Source organism: Sparus aurata, chromosome 11 (genome assembly GCF_900880675.1).
Source record: "Sparus aurata chromosome 11, fSpaAur1.1, whole genome shotgun sequence".
NCBI lineage: Eukaryota > Metazoa > Chordata > Actinopteri > Spariformes > Sparidae > Sparus > Sparus aurata.
In genome coordinates this window covers 20,051,142-20,067,553 of record NC_044197.1, presented here as the reverse complement: position 1 = coordinate 20,067,553, position 16,412 = coordinate 20,051,142, and positions in this window count along the sequence as shown.

Below are 16,412 nucleotides of genomic sequence, written 5' to 3'. Positions count from 1 at the left end.
TGTTGTCTGGAGCTGTCCCCTTGTGAGGCGCACCACTAGTGCCCTATTTCAGATGTCCTCATGGTTTTAAATATGCATGTAGACTGGCTCGGTATGTGTCAACACTAAGGCCAGAAGGATCATGACTATAACTCTAGATTTAAAGTCATTTTTGTTCCAAGAGTAATGCTTGAAAACTGGACACATCTTTAAGGAATGTCATGTAATTAAACCAGTCTAGTAAATGTAAAAACGTCAACCAATCTTTCAACCATCATTTGAACACCACGCTTCTACAAAGAGAGCAAAGCTGACATGTCTGAACAGTTTTACGAGAGACAGAGCCTGAGCCGGAGAGCAGCAATAGTTCAGCTGGCATGGAGCAAGAAAATAGGACACTAAAGTTCTTAAGATTAGAAATATGATAGTGAACACAAAATAGCATTACCAGTGCCAGTGTGCTGCAAGCCCAGCACCTAGAGCCACTGATGCTGTGTTATTACTGCACAGGATGGAGTTCGTTCAGTCAGTCACCCGGTGTGAGGCGGCGGCTGTCTTTGCTTGCCCAGCCGCTCCTCTGCTCCTCTCTCACTGCATTAACAGCAGGGAGTCAACTCCCAAAGCCTGGAAAAGACACACTCCATTAAGTCTCCTACAGGACCCAGACACTGCTCAGATACATGACAAGGAACAGAAGCTCGGAAAATAAATCCAGATAAGAGGAAGTTCACTACACTGTCTTTTTGATACGGACTCTTTCTGCATTAGAAAGTGTGGTGTTTATGTAGTAGTTTAGTAAAGGATTGCAAATAACAATTATTTTCATTAGTGTTTAGGCTTTAGAATGCCAATAAGGTATGACTAATGCTCATTACAATTTCTGAGGGCCCAAAGTGGCATCTTTAAATTATTTATTTCATCCAACCAACAGTCCAAAACCCAACGATTCTTTGTTTACTCTCATACATTACAAAAAAATGTTTGATACTATTGCTTTAAACAAAGAACAATTTTGTAGTTGGCAATTCAGTGCAATTCAGTGCAGCTCTAGTATAGTTCATAGCAGAAATACAATACTCAGTTATCACTACAGATAAAACAGAGTGCCAATATTGAACTATCATTAGACTTACATTGAGAAGAAAAAATGCAAAAATGTACGGTATGCACAACATGTTATGAGACGGACAGAGAGAGAAGGTGTAAGAATGCACGGCGAGAATTAAAAGATTGGCTGTGGATGTGTTGAAAAAAGAAAGAAGCCATGCTTGTTTGCCTTTGTTGTGTTTTTTGGCATGTTCTCATTCGTGTACTAAGTTACATGTGAACACATCCTCTCTAATCGGTTCACATTGCGGAAATATCTGAAATAACTACAGTATAAGGACAGATATTCTACATCAGCACAGATACTTATTTCTGGCATCTCAGAGTGAAGAGATGAGATTTATCCTCTAATACTGACTGAAGGCTTGGCATCGCCCATCACTGTGGCTAATTGCATCATTGTGGTCCGCGTGCTTTCCAGTGTTGGCAGTGCACTTTCTAAAAAGTTAAAATAAAATGCTTGTTTTTTTTATCTTGTCAGACTTCTGTGATAATGATAAACAGGGTGATGTTGATGTCCTCTAAAAATATTCCTTTCTTATCCATTTACTCTACAGATATAAATTCATAATCTTCACACAAGCCCTTCCTTGGTGCTTCTGGAACTCGTGTAGGAACACACGCAGCTTCTTCATAATGACCTGAATGTGGTTATTGATTTGTGCTATTTTGCAAGAGGGACCGGGGCAGAATCAACCTCTTCCTCATCACATGCGATGCATCAAAATAATTGGCAGTACCCAATTATCCTGTGATCCGTGTACAGGAGATCTGATGAGCTGCCTGAAAATGAATCTGTAATCAGCAAGCCTTGGGTATGAATGACAGATGTGATGCCAGCAGGTCAAAATGTGGATAAAATAGGGCAGCGCGACAGGCAGAATTGGAAAAATGCAAACACGGCCAATTGTTCCCATACTCTTTGTTTAAAATGCCACATTGAATTTCAGCATGGAAAAAAAGAATTCACTGGCTAGAAGTGTAAGCGTACATGACTTAATCAACTGTATTGCAACAGCAGTTACCTAACAGTCAATTACAACTGTGACCATTCATGCTCACAAAGCTTGGAAGCCGCGGAGTTGTGAAACAAGTCGCTGTTACACAAGAGTCACGTCATCATCAACATAGCTGAGAATAAGCCATTAACTACAGACTGCATATCACCGTGACCTTTAGTGCTTGTTGACACTTCAGTGTTGTACTGAACTTTTATGATAGAGGATTGCTCTCTTACTGTTTCATTAGAGACAACTGTGCACATAGTGTCCTCAAGTTGATTCCATAGAATCAGGGAATCAGTATTGGAGAGATAGTAGAATAGAAAAGAAAACTTGGACTCTGCTGCTGTCTGTGTTTGTGAGGAGGAGACATGGGAAAAGTGCTGAACTACCAAGAACTTAAATCTATTTCTGCTGTGTCTTGCTCAAGGACAGATTAATAGGGCGAATTCTTGCTACCAATTGATCTTTAATGCTGGATTAGAGTTTAAACTCTAATGTAGCTCTGCTGATTGAGTTAAAGATATAATATGTAGCATTTCTGCATTCAAATTTCTCCAAACCACTAGTTCTTGGTTAAAGTAGTGTATTAACATTATCTTCAATGTTTCCAGAATGTTTAGGCACAGAGAAATCTGTCAGTTTCTTCAAGGTAACAGTGCATTTTCATTTGGTCCCCTGTCATAATAACTTCCAGGGAAAAGTCAGATGATACATCAGAGAGTGAGGAAGGAAGTTGGGGAACTAGATCAAATGTAATGTGAATTCATCTGTAAAACATTATCCTCATAAGCAAAAACGTATAGAACTTTCCATGTTACATCACAATGTCATCAAACTTTCGCTTTGGTTTTGACCCTTAGTGGCAGAAACAACACATCCTCACATAAACCAAATTTAGCTGTGTAGGTCGATTGTCAGCATTTCCTAAAAAGGTATATACGACGTGACTGCTGTAATGAGAGCGACACACGTACCAGACTTGGTTGTATGGTCACAAGACAACTACTTGGTTAGGTTTAGGCTGAAATCACTATGGTAGTTTCTGTAATTTCAAATGTACTAACGTTACGTTAAATTAGGTTTCGTTATGTGCACGACGTAACTTAACTGCATAAGTAAATTTTTAAAATTCACTGTTGACGTCTGGTTTCCCACAAACAGCATTCTCCTGAATTCAATTCTTGGGCTTGTTTAACCCGACTGTCCATCCCCGACCTCCTCCTTATAAAGAATTTTCACACTTTATACTACTTCTTCTCACCTCCTTCTTTGCAGCTGTAATAATGACTAAAACAAGAACAAGAAAACATAACTAAGTGTTGTAATAAACAGCTTTTATTTTTAAATATATATGGTTGTTTCTCCTAATGAGGGCGGGCTACGGTCTGATGAAAGGGACATATTCATGATTTGAGAATCAGCTAACAAGAGGCCATAACAAACGATGGATATGGCCAAACTATAACATTTAACATTCAACTGGAAATCAAACCACTGACCACATCAATTTGCAGTGTCACCAACCCACTCTTTCTTTTCTGGCCCTATTCCAGTGATAGACAGTTTAAAAAATGGCATAAAGAAAGAATGTCTGAAGTCAAAACCCACAGATGACATAAAACATCAAGAGAAATGTTCAAACACTTCATGGGGGAAGGACACGGTGATAGGTCAAGCTTGAGACAAAGCACTCAGAATGAATGCCCCGCAACCATGAAATGTCGTCGCTGTCAATCAGTGGCTGAACAAGATTTAAGCTGGCAGCAGCCATGTCACAAGGTGGCTTCTGTCTGTGTGGAGTTTTCATCACGCTTCAAATGGGAACAAATAGTGAACACTGTGACAGAATATATGGTTCAAATAACAATCGCTCAAATTGTTTTGGTCTCTACATGACAAACTCAATATATGAAATGGTGCTGAAGGAGTCAAATCAGTATGATATGTCTTTTTGTATGTAAAAAGTTAAGAGGATATTGTTCTTCAGAGTGACTTCACAGTGATTGAGCAGGTGTGGACTCCTGTGCGCAATTGATATCGCTGTGTTGGTGTTCCAGGAACATCTTAATGAACGTTGCTCCAGGACAATCATTGCAACTGATCAGTCATGTTTTTGAAAAATCATAGCTTGGCAAGTTGGGTAAAAAGACCTGAAAATATGCACATGAGTGAAGTTGCCCTTTCAAACACACATGTTTAAAGTTGTGGATCTATTTGAACGCAAACCATGTTTTGCTGAACCTAACGAAATATTTCTGTTCACTAAACCAAACAGCGACAGAAATGTTAAAAGTAATAGAAAAAAAAAACAGGCCTCATTCCTGATGTGAACTACAGCAGCCTGGTCAGTTGCCCCATATTTCTATGTTTGACAATGTGGTTGCCCCCTTATTTTCCTCTTCCTCTTCCCCTTCTAGCCTAGCAGTATAAAGAGCAAGAATTCCAAGTCAAGAGGAAGTCAGGGTGGTTAATTGTTCATAAATAGGACTTTCCCCCAGGATTGTACCCTGTGTGTGACCAAGTAACATTTATTTGTTAACTTACGTAAGTTACATAAATCAAATGACCCAATGTTGTTTTAACACAAAGCGTGTTGTGCATTTAACATTTTTAAAGACATGTCAAATGTTATAAGAAGACATATATGTGTCAGCAAGCTTTACTTTAGATTTGTGGCTTTTTCATAAATTGAGATAGATGTTCCTGGAACAGCATTGATTATGATGTTCCAGGACCAAGACATAAATGCGTTGTGAAGCTGTGACATCACAACAGTGCGATTGGTCAGTTGCAATGATATTCTGGGAATGACACCAACACAGCAATATCAGATAGGCCGAGGTTCTACTGCTGGAATAAACTAGGGCTGAGGATGGAAGATAAACACGTGACCTTGTGATTATAGAAAAGCTTCTCCACCAATTAAACTATGCTGTCATGCTGTCATGCTTTCATCACACATTGGCCAATTAGCATTTGTAAATCATTCTTAGTGGACGGTGTGACCTACTTGGACGACTGGATCGTCTGATAGTGTGTGCCTTCAGCAGGATCAGAAATTGGCTACGGAATAAAAATGCCCCTAAACACTGATAGAAATAGATGTGAATTTTAAAAAATAAAAAAGCAAGTAGTCAGATGTAATTAGATCCAATATAATCGGGGAATGGGAGTGGACAACACCAATATACTCCTCTATGGCCTGCTGCTAAATTTCCAGAGTTGTGTCAGATGTTAAATCAAAACAGATGATCTGTACAAACTGCATATTTGTCAATATAATATTAAATACATAATATGTTTTTGTTGTGCCCTCAAACTGCCTCAAAAGGGACAAAACATGCATCCAAAAAATAGGATCAAGGGGATAAAGAATAAAGAATTAAACAAGAGAAAACAAGGTCATTTAAAATTCTTGAGCTTCTTTTTCATCTTAACCAGCAGACTTGACTCTTCAAGAAATAATTTATGTCTTGAGCTCCCTTCTCCTCCCTTGAATCCCCCCCTTCCTCCCTGTATATTCATGCTAAACTTGTTCCTGTGTTTAACAAAAAAAAAACACCTGCTTACCATTATTTGAATATCTTATTTTCTTACCTATCGCATCTTTATTCTAAATTGAAATTATTGTGATGAGGAGTTAAAATCTAATATCTGGCTGCTCTGGTTCTCAGCCCTCAGCATCAGTCGTGTTTCATGTTGGAGAGCTAGAAACAAAGCTTGTTCCGATGTAGCGCTCATCCAAAGTCGTTCTAGTTAAGAGCCTCAACTGAAGGCTTTGAATCTTAATGCATAACACAGTGGTTAACTCTAATACATGTAATGCATACAAATATCTATTGCGATCGCCACTCTGTGACCCTCAGTCCGAAAACACTGAATTTTCTTCCAGCACATTATAAAAACCCATCTGAGATAAATGACAAACTCTGAGTTGCAGCACCAGGGAGGCAGAGGCTACATCGGCTTATGCTTGAGCGAGCATGTAGGCCATACGCCATGGATGCACCACACACCCTGAGGTGAGTGGAGCATTTTTTTTTGTTTTTTTTTTCATATACACGTCAAGCAGGCTTCACTGCATCCTTGTGACACAACCCCTGCCTCAGAGAGGAGTCAGCTCTGTGCTGAATAAACTAGACCTGATATCAGCACGGAATATGGTAAATTGTTAAGGCTAAAGCTGGAGGTGTTTATTCAGATATGATTTTATTTAAACAAATTTCAATATATAATATAATATAATATAAAAAGTATGCAATGTGTTGGTAAACAGCTCTGTCATATATTAGGAGACAATTATGTAAACTGTAATTTGAGATTTTGAAATTATTTGTTTTATTTATGAATATTTTGATTAAAATATTGTTGTTTTCCTGAAATGTATTTGTGTCAGAAACAACTTTACACTTGAAGTGTGTATTACAGTGGATTGTAAATGTACTAAAGCATGAGGTTAAATGAAATGTGATCAATCATTATAATTAAGTAAATCATGAATTAAATTAATCATGTTAATTCAAATGAAATCAATTTCCCACAACTGATTAGCAAAACAACGCTAACGCTAACATGACAGCCCTCCTTTATATAATGCAGGACATATGCAGAACCATGTATATAGTATTTGCCAATGACTCAGCAATAGCAAAAATTTCCTCAACATAAAAATGACTATATATTTGACTATAGCAGCAGCTTATTACAACCCGTTTTTACATTTGTTGTTAGGCGGCAACTTTTACAGGTTGTAGTCATTATTACAGCTGCAAAGGAGGAAGTGAGAACAAGTAGTATAAAGAATTCAGCATAGGGAGGAGGTCATGAATGGACAGATGGGTTACCGAAGCAGAGGACTTTCATTCCGGAGGCCACTGTTCATGTCCAGTGTGAAGCGAGAAGTCAACAGTAATCCTCTTACTAATGTAGTAAAGTGATGTCACATACAAAAGGTGGCATTCTTACATAACGTACAGTGAGTAGGTTTGTGACTGAGGCCACATAAGAAAAGTAATCAGTTGAATCCCAAACCACAATGTTTTCCTAAACCTAACCAAGTAGTTTTGGTCCCTAGACCTGGCCAAACTGGGAACTCATGACAAAGTTACATGTTACACTGCAAAAACCATGTTGTTATGGGAGCGGTGATATGTGTCATTTTGGGAGATGCTGGCAATCAAACTATTCAGCTGTTTTTGTAGGATGTGTTGAAAAATTATGTCTAGTGGGAATCACTGCTAACAGTGTTAAGCTATGCTTACTATCATCGGCTTTCTAAGCAGAAGTTATTTAGACTAGCTTGCTAGCTTCCAATTTCCATGGTGAATACATACGTAGTCCTCACTAATAATGGATGTTGTAAAGGGACAGACCGCTTTGAACGGTATGTTAAAAAAAGTCTTGTATGTAAGTATTTATTGTAGGATATGCAGTATGACATACTTCAGTCAGTAACACACCACAGAAATGCACATATCTTTATATGCTGTTTCCAAAAGTATGTAAAAAACAGAAGACATCCTCTTTTGAAAAAACTTACGAAAACAGCTTGTGTATCATTATCATTCATATTCCTTTACATGAAGAGAGAAAAGTCAAATATCAGTTCATATTTAACAGAGTTACCATGTCACAAGGTTCAAGAACCTATATCTAAAAAATTAATACCTCCACTTGTATTAAAACATGTTAAATGTAATGTGGCATTAATATGGGCTATGAAGTGCTTTAAAATTTGATAAGGCCTTTGAAAGACAAAGAATAATATTTTACCAGTTTGGAGTAACAGGAGTGTGACAGAGCAGGTACAAGCACCTTCACCAATGCAAAACCCACAGTGCTAACAATCAAATTAAACATACAGAGGGAGGTGATGTGGTTTACTCTGTTGCTAGGTGATGTGACCTATCACATCCTCTGATGGGAATGGGCAAGCCAATCCTGTTTCCTCGTTAGAAATCCGTGGCAAGATTAGATGTGAAATTTGAATATGAACGAGGATATCTGGGCTAATTATAATCCTTCATCCTGCTGCCTCGTCAGCACTAAGTGACATTCAATGGAATAAAAAAAACTGAGGGCTGAGGGGAGGAGGAGGAGGGAGGAGGTGGAGGGAGGAAGGAAGAGGAGAGAGGAAGAAAGGAGTGAGGGAGGAGGAGTCAAGAGATCAATCCATAGTTTGGGATTACGTGTGCTCAGATAACATCCTCCACCCCACCCACTGTTCTCTTTCTGGGTGTTTCACGGCTGCGGTGAGTGATTCCCTAACCCAACTACACACGCACACACACACAAAAGCACCTTCGCTCATACCCTGCACCCCCATCCGCATAATGCCGCTGGCCAAGTTTACACCTAGCTCTGCTGCCACAGTCTCCAAATGCGATTAGCGCTTATCTGAAGGAAGACCAAACTACCTTCATCATCGAGTTCATCATCGTCGCATCCATATTCATGCTGTTCAAATCCCCTCTGGAGTAAAACTAAAGGGATTCAAGCACCTGAGAACACGGAGCGCTTAGCGGAGGAGGGAGGATTGCAGATTTCTCTATTGAGGTCACGACGCTGTAAAAGAGGCATTTGAAGAGTTTTGTTCCACAAAGAGACATCCACCATGATCAGGAAAGTGACAACTCTTCTCAAACAGCGAGTGACTGTCCGTAATGAGAACGAATCAGTGTATCTTGAGAATGACAGGAGATGATGTAAGACATTCCTATGACAAAATAATAATCATTTTACAGGCACCATCATGAATGCCTTTTTGGCAGGTTTTCAGGTTTTCTGCTGAAAGAATGAATGAATGAATGAATGAATTTCCTACGGTGCAGTGGAAACAGAGGTCACTTATAGTTCAAGCTACAGAGCTCAACAATGTTAGAAGCCTCTTTCACGCACGGAAACCTGTAACCTCGTTGAGATTCATTACTTAAGTGAGAAAGTTGTTTTAAGAGTTCACACATACAGTAGGGCTCCTATATGTGTTGAGTCTGTATCCACCAGCCAATAGATTGAGCATTATTTTCCACTCACCATGTGTGGCAGCGCTACTGGATACTAGTGGAGAATTGGAAAATAAGAACACCACAGAGGGACAGTGCTATAAAATACTGAATGGCACATTTTTAACATTTTCATACCTTGAACTGAATGACAGTCTGTGCTACGGAGGGTCAAAACACTGCACCATTTTAGAAAACACACCAACGTTTCACGAGACACATTTTACAAAACACAACATTTCACAACACTTTTAATTTGAGAAAACACACTCACATTCCAGAAGGAGTCCCGAAAGCACACTTAAAAATGTAGGATTGAGGCGGAGAGTAGTGCACAGTAGAAGCAGGAAATGACATTGAACTGTCAACAGGGACTGGGGTTCGGTCCAATCACAAACAAGTTTTTTCCTTCCTTTGCCCCAGATGTTGTTGTTGCTGTTGTATTTTCTGAAATGTCATCATGTTTTTCTGAAATGTTGTTTTGTTTTGGACCTTCAGGGCCACTCTATCGTTTCCCTTTATGCATTGGCTACATATTGAAGTCACAGAAAAAAATTATTGTCTACTACAGATACATTAAAATTTGAGATTTCAATATTCAACTTTGTTTGGTGACAATGCTGTGCTTAAGGACTAGCTAGGTTTAGGCACAAAAGCCACTTGGTTAGGGTTTGGAAAAGATTGTTTGGCTTAAAATACCTGCTTTACCTTTGAAAAATCTTGTTAAAAAGATCCAGTTTTGCAGCCAAAAAGGGAGTACCCTCAAAATCAAAGATCAACTTAGCTGGGAGCCAAACTAGGCTGGTCGGGATGAATGGATATCAAGATCATGTAATAGTTTTCATCTGAATCTGAGTAAAACAGCAAAAAAGTGTTTAAAAATTCTGTTATCAGAAGAAAATCAATACCATAACTGCAGTTGTTGTAAAATGTTCAATGTCTTTCTGTTGATGTTTTTTAATAGTTGAGCTCCACCTCACAAAAAAAGCAACATCAAACTCTTTCTGTTTGAGCAGTAGAGGATGTTTTTATCTGATATGAATGCTCAGGGAGACAGATGTAATATTCAAATTTTGCTGATGACATTTAACATTTCTTGTTGATCTGAAAAGCCACAGTGTGTGGTCAACAAGCTTTCTCTTTCACTCTTTTACTAATCTTCCTTTGTCTTGCACTATATACTAAATATGTTTGTGATTCTCCATTTCTCAGTCTTCCGAAGTCGTGGCTACAGCCCTTCTACCCTATTGTAACGAATGTTTCCCATCATCAGCCGCATAGGCCTACCTTCAAAACCACGGCCTTAACGGTTCCTCAACCACTTCCACCTCCTTTTTCACTATGTATGTGTATACTGTGTGTGTGTGTGAGAGAGATAGGGGGCTTTATGCAGCACACAGCTGCCAAAGAGGCCGTCGAAACCTTCACAGCATCACACAGGAAAGAAGCTCGTGAGCTAGACACTAGCTGGCACTGCTAAATGTGGAGGAAAGGGGAGAAGTGAGGTTAAGTGCTTATCTGTTTCTTTGTGGATAAAACAGATGTTCAGAAAGCATGGGAACCCTTCAAACTTCTTCGCTGCTGCTTTTTTTGTGGAGATCAGGATAGCAGTGTGTCCTTATCCACTTTTTGTTACGACTACTAATTAGCAAAGATGGATCCAAAGATGTGACTAAATGTTCACACACAGGCTTTTAAAGTGCTTTTTTTTAGGCTTTTTTTCAGTTTGTTTCATTTGGTGGTGTATTCATCTTATGCCTGCAGATAACTCAGCAGCGATGTGATGTAATGTCAAAATTTCTCCACTGTAGGCAGACACAGCGTTTTAGCCGTCATTTTTGCTGCAGTCAAAGTCATCACTAGCAGATGTGAAATTTTGTGGTGTCAGTTGTTTCAGTAAATAGAGCACTAAAAGAGCGAGGGCCACCATGTTAGACCAGTGTTCAAAAATCAAACAGTGTACAGAGGAGACGCACCCACTACTGCTGGGGTACCCTACACCGAACAAGGGTGTAGCTATGCTCAAACTTCTCTGAGATGTTTGAAATGTTCCTGGGAAATCCACAAAATACCTTAAAGTAGCAGCAGAGGAGTCGGGTTTCAGGGCAGGCGGTTACACCTCATTTAATTGAATTCCTTTGTAGGAATAGACACTTTACATCAATTGGCTGAAAGGCTACTTGTTTATCCGCATACACTCTACCTGATGTTTTCAGGCATTCTAGAAAAATCTAAATAATACAATCAACAGTTTAACACATACTACATTGTGATAAAACAACATACAGCACAGTAAATTAATAATTCAATTACAAAACTAATACACACTGAGCACACTGAAGTCCATTGAACATTACATATGCTGCAGAACACGACATTCTAACTCGATTAAAGGTTTCATCATCCATTGAAATCTATTCATGAATCAAAATATGAGCAATCACTATTCCTCTTATTAAAACTTTAATAATGTGTCATATCTTTTTAGGTTATTGTAGCATTTGCAAAATCAAAGTAAATAGAAACCAGAGTTGTTGAGTAACATCCCAGTCGCCTGACCATATGTTGGCATTGTACTTTTCTGCAAACCAGGGATATGCTGAAACTTTACATTCCTTTATGTGTGTTTTAGTCAAAATGTTAAGTTTTATCCGGTGACAATGCTGTGCTTGTGCTCTGGTTAGGCTTAGGCCCAGAAACACATACTTAACAAAATACCAAAACATCATGTTCAAGCTTGAAATACCTGCTCATAGATATAGATATCACGACTTCCTGTCTAAAAATAGCCATTTCTTGTCACCTCAAACACAGCTGGAAATGTCAACTCAATTTCATAACATGTCATTTCAATATGTAATGTGAACTTGATATTACGCTCGACAGACATGTCAATAGGGTACGTAGCACTTGACACGTAGCTACAAATATGAGCCAACGTTAATGACCATCTAATATTTCCCTCTGAAATGTTATGGACTCAAATTGATAATGATCTCAAAGAAGGAATACTTGATAATGTACCAGTACTATGAAAATGTATGCTAAAAAAGGGTCTATTTTTCCTTGAAGAATTAAAATGTAAACCTTTGTAGTGCTGGAAGGCTAGATAAATGCACTGCACCTAATTGATACATACCTAGAGTATGTTTGTTTCACTGTATTAGCATTATGCAAACAAATGCTAATTTTGTATACTATATCCAGTGTTTTTTGCTTCTTCATAATGAAAATGTCCCTCCTAAACCAAAGTCATCGTGACTTCTATCAAGTTTTAATAATTACTCCCCGGGCAATAGATGCATATCTGTCCACAATCTAGTTTACCAATCAGCTTATCTAATATGCTGCAAGTGAACTTTGTTCACAGCCAGCATGTGTTGTCCCTGTCCCCACAACCAAAACCCCTCCTCCCCTTCTCCCTTGCTCCACTCCTTTCATCACTCCACATCCACAGGGGAGATGTAAAGCTTTTGGAGTAAATCAAGGCTTTCTCCTTCATAAACGCCTGAGCAATTAACTTAGCTCCTTCTCCCACTGATTTACGGCGGCCATGTTGGAGACCGGAGTCAGCCTGCCCCTCTGGGTTTGAAAAGAGAGGGCTAGTTGGCTAACGTCCCTCTCTCTTTCTGTTTCTCTCTCTCTCTCTCTCTCTCTCACACACACTACCACAGTTGCGACCACAGTGCATGCACACACACGCAGACTCATTCACATCTGCTTCTCTGAAAAGAAAATGATGAGTGAAAAGGAAGAGAAGAAAGAGCAGTGAGTGAAACGATGAGGCATAATGGCAGAATGATTGGAAGCGGCGCTGCGAATTCATCTGACATCGGCCTTCTTACAAAGGTGTATAGTCAGAGTCATAAAACATATTTAACATAGAGCGCCAGCCGTTAAATGTACATCTAAAACAAATCCACTGTTAATGACACATGAAACACATTAAAAATCATTCTACGATGGATAAACATTATTTTAAAAGTTGCTTTTATCTTCACAAGGACACATCTGCAAATTCCTTCAAAAAGCAAATTGCTCTGGCAGTAAAGTGCCCTATGGGACTGATGGTACACACAATTTGGAAAAAACCAACCGCGTCTTTCTCCAAGTGGTTGGTGCGAGTTGGAAAATCAGGGTTTATTAGTTGACCCAGAATTTTCCCACACAGACGGTCCTGGCCCCTCCCTTCAAGGAAACGACCGCCTTCCACAGACTGTGTGCGTCTTCACCCCTGTCAAAACCTCACTCAAGCAATGAAATGTGAACGTGGATGATGCTAAAATGTAATGTGAATGAGATGTTGCTTTAATGTTGCACAACTCGGTCTTTGTTCAGAGAACACCTGCAGTTCGGTGGTTTTCTGACTTGAAATGAAACCTGGGTCTCATGAATTTTGAAGCGTTGCACTGCACACCTCTGTGTACACCCTCTCTATATGAACACTGTTATCTACTGTATATCTACATGTGGAAATGTGAGGTTGCTTTCTTCTTTGCTGTAAAATATCCATTTTTTTAGTCTCTCTGCTGCTCCCAAAATGCATGAATGCAAACGATTAGAAGATTCAATGTAGAAGTACGGCACAACAGGTTGCATGAAGGTGTTTTGTGTGACTTTAATGGGAATTAGTGGTTAAAAACTACATCATAGACAAGGGAAATGAAAGGAGATATTCAAAGGTGAAACATTTTACAGGGTTAGGGGTTACGGTTAGCCTACGAATCAGTAGGAATTACTGAAGTATTAAATATCAAGTGACATTTTAACTTGGAGGATAAGTTCACCCAAAAATAAAAATTCTACATATCTAATATATTCAATATCTACTCACCCCCATGTTGATGAAAAGTCAGGTCAAGGTTTGTAGACGTTTTGGAAGTTTCACAGCAAAACAGCATTGCAGCATTTTCCTAAACAACGGAAGTTGATGGGGACTAAAATGTGTAAAAATGTCAAACTGAAAATAAACATTGAGTGGCTCCATACAGATTGTGCAGCGCAATCCAAGTCTCAGACAAAATCAAGCTCACTGTCGCGACAGGCACGGCTTGAAATTGTCCCCGATGTCTTGTCAGAAATATCTGGTGGTTTCGCACTTTCACACACCTCAGTCTACTGTAGCTTGGCAGCCATCTTCCCTCACTGTGATACCACCATCATCTCCTCTTGACATGAAAGCCAACTCATGTACATGCAATCTCAAAGTGAACGACATGTGTTGTAGAAGTGCTGATGTGATATGAGTGAAATATACAAATTGAACATGTTCATGGATTGCAGAAATGTACAGTGCCAACGTTTTATTCTGGTGACTGGCCAGCAACTACTGCCTTCTGTACTGCTTTTATAGAGTTAAAAAAAGGGGGGTCAGAGATGAAACCCTGTAATCATCATGTTTTGGCCCTGTGAGAGTTTGCCTTACTGAGGTGTCCTTGAGCAAAACACAGTCACATCCACCTGCTCACTCAGTGTAAGCAGCTTCGGATAAGAGTGTCGGCTAAATGGCTTAAAAGTTAAACGAAACACTGACATAGTGAAGTCAGATTTACTTTCATAATCTTAATCACAGTTAAATGTTGGAGTAGAAGTATGACTGTGACAGGTTAAGAGGCTGACTCTAAAGTACCTCGGAAAATTAGAGCAAGGGAAAAAAGAGATTTTAAAGGCACAGTTCACTAAAAACTGAAATTTCACTATTGTCTCAGTTTAAAGTTTTAGAACAAATCTCCTTTTCACGTTCCCTTACTAGATTAACAGGTTCGTCTTCTTACCAAGAGGAAGACAATGCTTTAAATAGTATTGTCCAGATACTGGCAGTGGGTTTTAAGTGCCCAGGAGCTCAGTAATTATGCATATTCCTATATTTTCCCTAAGGCTGAGAAAGACCTATGGGTATTAACTTGCCGTGTTTGCTGGATCTGTGAAGTTCAGTGGAATTTCAGCTGACAAGAAGGTGAGCAGACAATGACAGAATATTCGTTTTGTGCTCAGTATTTCTTTAAAGGCTCCTTGAATCCTTTGAGTGCTGCTTTTAGACAAGGTGCTAAATTTAGCATGGAAACATCCATGATTTTAATAATTTATTCCCAAACTGGCCTGCGAGGATCAAGTCTCACATCCTTCAAGGGCTTTGTACTTTAGATACGACCACAGATCTCCCAGTTTGTCATAATATGACTCCCAGAATGTCTGCTGATTCTATTTGTGACTCTGTCTATTTACTTAAAATGCATTTCAGACGTATAGGCCAGGGCCCCTCCCAAAACCTACCCACATTTCCAAGCCCATCCACACCCCCAACACACACACTCTCACACACACATGCCCCTGCAAAACCCCGGCCCTGCCCTTGTCTGCTGGCTGCCTCGCTGCACACTGGCTCCATTCTTCCAGGCCACGGATTGAGAGGGGCTGGTGTGTCTGTGTGTGCATTTGTGTGTGTGTTTAAGAGTGTATTGGCGCATACAGAGCATGGAGTGTACCGGGAAGCCAGTGTATATGTGTGCCAGTGTGCATCAAAGGCTAAAGTTGTGCGTGTTTCATGTTTTTTGGAGTGATTATGCTGTTAACGTGTGTGCAGAAGGCACAGACTGCAGATGGGTTCAATGCATGTGGGAGGCTAATGTGTTCACGAGTGTTTTGCATGTGACAGCGAGAGGGAGGGAGACAGATGGATACAGCATGTCAGGATGTGTGCAGGAGTATTCAGCAGATGACCCCCTACAACCCCCCCCCAGTCCAACCCTCCACCGCTTCAACCCTGTGGCCCCCCTCAAACCCATCCACCCCGCCCAAGCCTCCACCCTGCCACACTCAGGCCCGTACACAGTGTTCTCACCGAGGCTGGCTTGCCTGTCATCTCCTGGCACACGATTTCAGAACGGATGTAATTGGTCAGTCACAAATTATGTGTTCATTTATGGCTGAATGAGGGCAAAATAATATAAAACCCCCAGAGGAGGGATTGGCGTAGGGACAAGGAGAGCTGCGATGCACATAATATGAAACTAAAACTGTGCACATTACATCATTTAATGTTTTAAGAATGATTTCAAAACCCACACTCACATTCACTCTGACACAGAATGTAAAGACAAACAACACAACCTTGGTTCAGACCCAAAGATGTCTGACAAAAAAGTAACTTGAAATATTGTTTTAACTAGACAGTGAAATCATGATATTCACATGATGGGAAAGAAAAAGTTGAGTCTCCATTTCTGTTTTGTCCTACAAACCAATTTTACTTTGTGGTTGAAAGCACCTAAAGGTCTATTGTGTTAGATTTAGGGGGACTTTGATGCAGAAATGTTATTAT